Source organism: Tachypleus tridentatus, chromosome 2 (genome assembly GCF_004210375.1).
Source record: "Tachypleus tridentatus isolate NWPU-2018 chromosome 2, ASM421037v1, whole genome shotgun sequence".
Lineage (NCBI taxonomy): Eukaryota > Metazoa > Arthropoda > Merostomata > Xiphosura > Limulidae > Tachypleus > Tachypleus tridentatus.
In genome coordinates this window covers 143,816,654-143,825,674 of record NC_134826.1, presented here as the reverse complement: position 1 = coordinate 143,825,674, position 9,021 = coordinate 143,816,654, and the positions used below count along the sequence as shown (strand labels likewise).

The 9,021-nt window shown below is 33.8% G+C and overlaps 1 pseudogene; it reads left to right on the top strand.

The window, feature by feature from the left end:
• Positions 1 to 2,197: 2,197 nt before the first annotated feature.
• Positions 2,198 to 8,149, top strand: LOC143245280 (innexin shaking-B pseudogene; annotated as a pseudogene).
• The last annotated feature ends 872 nt before the right edge of the window (positions 8,150 to 9,021 follow it).

Genomic DNA, 9,021 nt, shown 5'->3' with positions numbered 1-9,021 from the left:
ATTACAGCCGCGGCTGTTGAGGATTCCATGTTGTCGTTTTTATAACTCGGCCAAACACAATGGTTTCTAAACACTGTAGCCCCGCTTCGTGTTCGTAACAATGCAGCATTTCTGCGTACCACGTGAAGAGAGACCACGTACGATTGACTGAATACGACGGTATACACAGTATAACTTCGGATGGAAGACAGACAGCTAACGTATGATTAATAAACATACCATTCCAAACGAATGTCAGTCAGATATCTTAGTAAGTAAAATGTAAGGTCGTTTGATGATATTTTTATGAAATAAAAAGTTATTGAAAAATGTTCATAAATCGTTATTACATTTAATTTCTAAACGATGTCAGTCTGTTAACTTAAGTGTTTAAGTTAAGGATTTCACTTTGAGACCAACTGATTTAAAGTCGTGACTGTTAGAATAGATGACCGGTTTCACTTAAATCTGGAGGAAGTGAAACTTTATCAAGTTTCGTTGAAGTTAGTAAAATGTTTTAAGTTGTATTCTTATGATATAATCCTTTTATCTTTTCAGTAGGTCAGGTGGCACTCAACTCGTAATCTGAGGGTCGTGAGTTCGAATCCCCGCCACACTAAATATGTTCGCCGTGGGGACGTTATAATGTCACGATCAATTCCACTATTCGTTGGTAAAAGATTAGCCCAAGAATTGGCGGTGGGTGTTGAATACTAGATGCCTTTCCTCTAGTCTTACACTGCTAAATTAGGGACGGCTAGGTCAGATAACCCTGGTGTAGCTTTACGCGAAATTCAAAAAACAAACAAATATTTTAGCAAATCACTAAAATTTGTTTCTCAGTAACCGTAGTTGATCTGAAAAGAACAAAAAAAGACATTCCAATAATTTCATATCTGTTATTAAGCCCTGTAATTATGTTCTCATTATTGACAATTAAATATTCAAATGAAGACCAACTAATTTATAATCTTCCAAACAACTAACGTTTGAAGTAAAACACGTAAGCTTAATTATTACCTGTTTGTGATTAAAAAGTACAGTTTTTTAAATGAAATTTTAACCTGTTTTTTATGACGTTGTTGTTTTGAATTAAGCACAAAGCTACACAATGAGCTATCTGTGCTCTGCCCACCACGGGTATCGAAAACCGGTTTTTAGCGTTGTAAGTGCGCAGACATACCGCTGGGGGACCTTTTTTATGACATAAAACAATTCTACTTCAATCATCCATGATATTCAGATTTTTTTTTTAATTTCGCGCAAAACTACACGAGAGCTATCTACGCTAGTTGTCCCTAATTTAGCAACGTAAGACAAGAGGGAAGGCAGCTAGTCATCACCACTCACCGCCAACTCTTTTACCAAGGAATAGCGGGATTGACTGTAACATTATAACGCCCCTACGGCTGAAGAGGCAAACATGTTTGGTGTGAGAGGTACACGAATTTGCGCCCCTCAGATTACGAGTCGAGTGCCTAAATCACCTGGTCATTCTTGGCCATTCAGAAATGAAAACAACAGAAGTAAAAGTTACCTTACTTAAGGCCAAGTTAGCAACATTACGTATCGATAAGTGTTATAAATAGATTGTTTTTAAGTTAACGTATATTTTTGATAGAAATGATAAAAACGTTAAACAGCCTAACTTTTATCATTTGGTTTAAGTGAAAAAAAAAAGTTAAACGTTACTATAATTCTACACCGGTAAATGAAACCAAAGATGGCGGACCTGTTATATATTTATTTACTTCTGATAGCATTCATTACAACACATTCACATGGAAACCCTCACTACAATCAAGGGTTGAAGCAAATATCTTAAGACAGAAAGCCAAACAACACATCATTATGAGCCTGCTAACGAATTTCAACACTTCGCTTCTAAGCCTAACCTGAAATATTTTTTTATGATTTTCTGGTCTGACACATACACAAGCAGGTTTACTATATATTCAAAATTTGTGCCTTAATAATCTATTTGTTATTTACGAAAATGTTATTTTTACTCTAATATTAATGCATAATCGTTACTGTAATATGTGAAATACAAATTTAATTGATGTGACAGTTATATCTCTTAACGTATAAACCCGCTTTCAATTCCTCGTTACTTTCTTTACGACAGAGCACGAGACTTTTGCGCGTGCTCGCATTACAGACATAATTACGCTTAAAAGAACACAAGTGAGCAGAATTTAGAAAGGAGTTGGTTTGAGTATCGTGTTAGTGTAATAACGTGTGTATTCTTGCTACATAAAACTAAAAGAGAATACACGTTGTGAAAGTCGTATGTTTTGCTTTAAGAATATTCTATTCAACAGTTAAGTTTTTAATACTGAGAAGTTATGTATAACAGTTTGGTTACAGTTTTCAAGGCACGATTCATTGTTTCGTTTACGTATATGCTACACCAAGTCCGCACCTTACGTAAGTAATCCGAAACATATGGTGATAAATTGATAACTGTGTTCTACTTGGGCCGACAATACATTGGTAGTGAAATCACGTTTCACGATTTTCTCCAACGGATTTTTCAAGTTCTCGAAGTCGTTAATATGTGCTTTAACATTGTTGCAACGTTTGCTAACGTAGTTTCACCACGTGGTGCTATAATAATATATATATATGTATCCCATGATACACTGCAGATTATTGATGAATAGTTACCGTTTAAGCGGAAACAGCGTCAGTTCCAATTAAGTGTTTGATCGAAAGCGAATCTTTTTATTTCGCAAAACGAACAATGTTGGATGTAATCCGTAGCCTTAAAAGTTTGTTAAAGACCAGCAGAATACAGATTGATAGCTATATTTTTCGTCTTCATTACACCATTACCGTAATAGTGCTACTGTCATTTACTGTTGTTGTTTCTATGAAACAGTTCGTTGGAGAACCGATCGACTGTATGAAAAGCCGAGAAGTTCCCCAAAGCGTGATTAACACCTACTGCTGGATCCATACGACCTTCTCTATGCCTAGTGCCTATAACAAAAAGGTGGGTAAGGAAATTCCCTACCCTGGGGTAGACGCAGGACATTTATCAGGCGACAAAAGTACCCAAGAATTTAAACATCACAAGTATTACCAGTGGGTGTGTTTTATGTTGTTTTTACAAGCAGCCTTATTTTACTTTCCCGGGTGGCTTTGGAAGTTGTGGGAAGGTGGAAGAATCCAAGCTTTAATGATGGATTTAGATATTGGGTTGTTTGCAGAAACAGAGAAAAGACAGAAAAAGAAACTCTTGGTCGATTATTTAACCTCTAGCTCAGGTCAGCACGACTGGTATGCCGCAAGATATTTTTTTTGCGAAGTCTTAGCTTTTGTTAATGTTATTGGCCAGATGTTCTTAATGAATCGTTTTTTTGATGGAGAGTTTTTAACTTACGGTTTGGATGTGATAAAGTTTGCAGAAATGGAACAAGGCGAAAGATTAGACCCAATGATTCGAGTGTTTCCGCTGATAGCCAAATGTAGGATTTTCAAGTTTGGCTCGTCAGGAAACCTGGAATCGCATGATGCTCTGTGTTTATTGCCATTAAATATTATTAACGAAAAAATTTACATATTTTTGTGGTTTTGGTTCATACTTCTAGCAATTCTTACTGGAATTGTTCTTATTTTCAGGATAGTTATTACTGCCTGCCCACCTGTAAGAGTGTACATACTAAACTTTCGTTTTCGAATCATCTGCGTAGAACATTTGCAAACCGTTATTAAACGATTTTCTCTTGGAGATTGGTTTCTTATTTATATGTTGGGTCAGAACATAGATGCAGTTATTTTTAAAGAAGTGATAGCAGAAATGGCGCAAAGAGCGACATCAGAACGAAAGGATGTTGTCTGATGCAGTAGATGTGGTCTTACGTCATACCAACTAAGCCTAAATATTATAGTGATAATACGCTTAAGCCTAACTAACTGTAGCATACATTTCCAAATTTTTACACTTTTACAGTGTATTATTGTAGCTTTAGGCCTGGTGTAAAAACCAAAACATAAATCAAGGTACCAGAAATAAGCTAAACCAGACTAGGTAAGAACTTCCAACAAAGTATTACGTATTGTAAGACATCCTGTTTTATAATAGTGACGTTGAGTTTGTTAATTTGGTTTATAACGAAACACCGAGATTATTTTGATAATAATTATATAGGACACGTTTAGGTTTAGGTTTTAATATTACCCAAAGTTAGCCTATTAAAATACCTTTAGTTAATCAGCCCTTTTTAATTTAAGCGAAATATGGAATTAGGTATTTCAAGTCGACTGAGACTAGTGTACGTTAAATTTGTGGCGCTGACAATGCGTTATAAACGTCTTGACATGATTGAACTACAAGTTCTAAGAATTAGCGGTTATCGTCTTATTTTTATGTTACTTTATTTTGCTTTATGAAAAAACATTTATACAATCAAATTGAAAAGTAATTATACTGTGTATGTGAGGATTGTATTTTTCTTGTTGAGCTTTCGAGAAAGGTAAACTTTCAAAGTACCATAATACAAAGATCAGTCTTAGGTTAGATATAAACGGTGTTGTGTTTTTTTAATTTTAAAATATATATATATGCTAAGAGAAAATACGTTCTGATCGAACCAGTTTCGCACTTTAACTGTTAATGCAAGAACTACTTTTATGCCATTATTAAACTGGAATTAACCGTTTTAATTAAGACACACTATCCAGGCGTTAGAAATGTTTAGACTAAACTATTTTATGTGTTAATGTCATAACATATACCAGAAATAATTAGTTCAATTCTTCGTCAAAGGTATGTGAAATGAAACAACGGATTGGTATGTATTTCGTTTCATGATAAACCAGCAGTCGTATTGCATTCAAGTTTCAAAAATATAATATCTTGTTCCATGACCCGTAATTCTTAATTAATTGATAAGTGTACTGACTTATGTTTTGTCCTTTTGTTGTGGAAAGTACTCTTTGCAATAACTAAAACAGTTTTAATGCGATATACAATATATATATATATATATATATTGTTTAAAGTTCAATATAACATGCGTTATTGAATAAACACCGTTAAATTAATACTAATATTAATAAATGTTAAAAATACGGTGAAACTAAAACATCTTTAATTATGGACTTTTTCAGAATCGCTTCAGTTTTCTCGCACCATCAAAATTTTAGAAACTTGTGAGAGTTTTATCGACAGAAAACACTTTTGATTCAATCCAGACGTCCTTCCATTAATAGGTACAATGCCTGACCCCTTTAACATTTTATTATTATTAATTACGATTTTGTCTGTTTTATCTTATTATCATCAAAGACTCAAAACTGTTCGACTATACTTCTGTCAATGGCTGAATAATATATATATCCCGTTTTTACTAACTAGTATTCTACAAGTGATATTTTACTGTTATTTCAAAACAGTTTCAAACCAGACTTCAAACACAACCTTATTGTAAATCTTCCAAACAGAATATGTAACATTCATTCTGTCTTCACTGAGAAATTTCAGAAATTCTCAACATATTACGAAATAATGGTTATCCCTTTAAGTTCATACACTATCACATGAAAACTGTTAACAAATGAAGTTAGAGCAGCTAAAAAGTTACCCACTGTCTCAAAGTATCCACTAGTTCATAGTCTTCTTTCACTGGCAAGCAAAGTTTTCAACTTAGGTTCTAAATATAAAACATATTACCCAGAAATTAATCAGTGTTTAGTATTTACGTCATTAGTTGAAAATTTTTAAAAAAATTGTTTAAAATCAATGACATTGCCTATACCTATGCATACGTGGGTTGTATATAAATAAATACGCTTGTAGCAGCTGTAAAGTTACCTAAATAGGTAAAAATATACGTCACGTACAAACACGGGCACGTGTGAATTTTAGCAAGAAAGCGATATTTAAGCTAACTAATCCACCGGAGACTTGTACTCGATTTGCCGTGAGAATAACCACTACCCATACTTCTAGAAGAATTTAAAACTGTCGACTCCAGAACCATAGATTAGGAACTCTATTAAAGAAAGCGTCTCCATTTTGAGTGACAACCAAACACTAAATAATAACATTAACTGTTATTCCCCGTTGTTGTTAATGTAGTAAATTCCGGATTCTCGGTGATTTATTTGATATTATTATTTTAAAGGTGGAGTGTTTGTACTTTTAGTTAAGCCTTTCTGTACAATGTTTTCTCTTTTTGTGTTTACGTACTGATTATAAGCATTATTTTATTATAAGTTATAATAACTTTTGTAGTAAAGAAAAATATTTAAAAAACAGGTACAACGCTTCGATCACTGGACTGCAAGCATTCTCAATGTCCGTTGGTGTTCGACGAATTTATTTTTATTAAGTTATTGGTTAAAGTATTTGCTATAAAAAACGTTTTACAACTGGAATAACAAAAAGGGTGGCCCGGCATGGCCAAGCGCGTTAAGGCGTGCAACTCGTAATCCGAGGGTCGCGGGTTCGCGCCCGCGTCGCGCTAAACATGCTCGCCCTCCCAGCCGTGGGGGTGTATAATGTGACGATCAATCCCACTATTCGTTGGTAAAAGAGTAGCCCAAGAGTTGGCGGTGGGTGGTGATGACTAGTTGCCTTCCCTCTAGTCTTACACTGCTAAATTAGGGACGGCTAGCACAGATAGCCCTCGAGTAGCTTTGTGCGAAATTCCCAAACAAACAAAATAACAAAAAGGCGGGAAAAGGTTTGGTGTTTTATGGACGTCAAGAACATAATTGTTAATTTATCATAAACATTAAATACATACCAACAATTGAAACGTTAAATCGTGTACCTTTAAAATGTACTTTATAATGATCGCACCAGTGTTCGAAACGTCCTACCTTTTCTAAAAACTGTTTTTCCCCCACTGTAAAAACAGTAACTTATAATAAAACAACTGCTGTTACAGATGAAAAAAAAGGCCTACGTTTATGTAATACGTTTTAAACAACAGTTAAATTATTTCTTTAAAAGAGGTGTTGAAAAAACGTTTTGTGGGATTAAATATGTGTGTGTGTGTTTCGTATAGCCACAAAGGGCTATCTGCTCAGCCCACCGAGGGGGAATCAAACCCCTGATTTTAGCGTTGTAAATCCGGAGATATACCGCTGGATTAAATATGTAAATCGATAATGTGATGAAACTGGTGTTGTTAAACATGGACCGGTTTTTGTTTTTAGTATTCTAATTTGAAACAGTTCACTGCAGTCATGTTTTGTTCGTGTTTTATTTTAAATTATAAGGTAGCTCTCTTTCTTCTGTGTTGTACAGCGGTAAGTTACGGATTTTCAACACTAAAATCAGAGGTTCGATTCTTCTCGGTGGAATCAGCTGATAGCCCGATGTGGCTTTGCTATAAAACACACACACACACATTTTTGTGTAACGTATATTCCCGAGTTACCCGAGCAGTTTACGCTAACCGACATTGTATTTAGAATAACTTAGTTAAATGTTAACTGAGTTTACGTTTAATCTGGTTTATATATATATATAACATAAATTCTACACTCACTATAGTTCCGAATTTCACGAGTGGAATAATATATTGTATTAGCTGTTGCAGTAATTAATTTGTATAGGATAAGTTGTGTTCGAGTTAGTTTCATTTTAAGCCTAACATACTATCGTGTTATTCTCGCGTACATTGAAGGCACATAAATTAAAAAGTGATTTGGTATTAGTTTTGTTTAGATTTTACGCTCTTTTCTTGTATTTACAACTGATATTTTCTTATTTATAATTAAAACAACTTAACGTGTGATAAAATAAACTTAGAGAAATTGCAAAACTATGGAGTACAGATCACATTTGCAGTAAACGAAATATTTTGCAAATCTTACAATTTGAATATTTTTATGTAGCAGGAGAGAGGTTTTAACTGGTTCACAGTTAAAGTGTGTAATTAGTTTAAAATCTGGGTGTTGAAGTCTTACTGAATATAATTATTTCAAATATATTTTCTTATTTTTTGTGATAAAAAGTTAGTTGTCGTTAGAAACGTAACTACTGAAATGCGTTTTTTGTTACTGTAACGAGTTTTACTTATTTAAGCAGTCATGTGTACTATTATATAGTTACTGTTAGTGTAGATAAGTTATCCATTTCAAATTTCATGTAATAATCGATACATTTACATCTGTGCTTTTCTTTCCAATAAAGATTTATTTGTTAACAATTTTTGAAAACAAAGGTTATCGTGTTATTTTATCAGGTTGTCAGAAGTGTGTCTCATGGAGAAAGGATATTATTTTGAGAGATTTGAAACTTTTGGTGGGTGTGGGAAGCGATATGTATTATATGTACAGTTTCTTAAGATATATATACATGTAAGTGGAAAGGGTTAATACACGAGAGAGAGCGAGTGTCGTTCGAGAAATATATATCAGTGCAAAAACGCCATTCATAACTAGGAACAGTAGGAAGAATGATATATATGTAAAAAAACTGCTTGTTTGGGTTGAGAAAATATTTTACGTAGAGGAGCGAACAACGTTTCGACCATCTTCGTCAGGTTCACAAAGAAAGGAAGAGGTAACTGACCGGAAGCTGACCACATGTTTGAAAGGGGTTGTGTAACTGAGTGTCGGAATGTAGAGGGCGTGCTTAGATGTTTGAATATATAATTTTATATTATTATTATTTATTATATTATTTTTAATATAGGAATAAAGTTGTTCCTTTGTATTGGTTTATTTTGGGCTTGAGTTGTTGTTTTAGTAAGGCTTCTTTAATTTTGCGTTTGTTTATGTTTGTTTCTTTATTTAGTATTTGAGTGTTTTCTATGGTTATGTTGTGTTTATTTGACTTGCAGTGTTCGAAAACGTGTGAAGATGACTTTTTATGTTCTTTGAATCTGGTTTCTATTTTTCTACTTGTTTCTCCAATACAGAAGTCGTGGCAGTTATCACATTGTATTTTATAAATAATGTTGGTGTGGTCTTTGTCAGTGTAGTTTTTACATAGTATAGATCTCAGTTTTGTGCCTGGTTTTTGAATAAATTTGGTATTAACTGGAATGTCATATTTTGTTACTAGTTTTTGCCAAA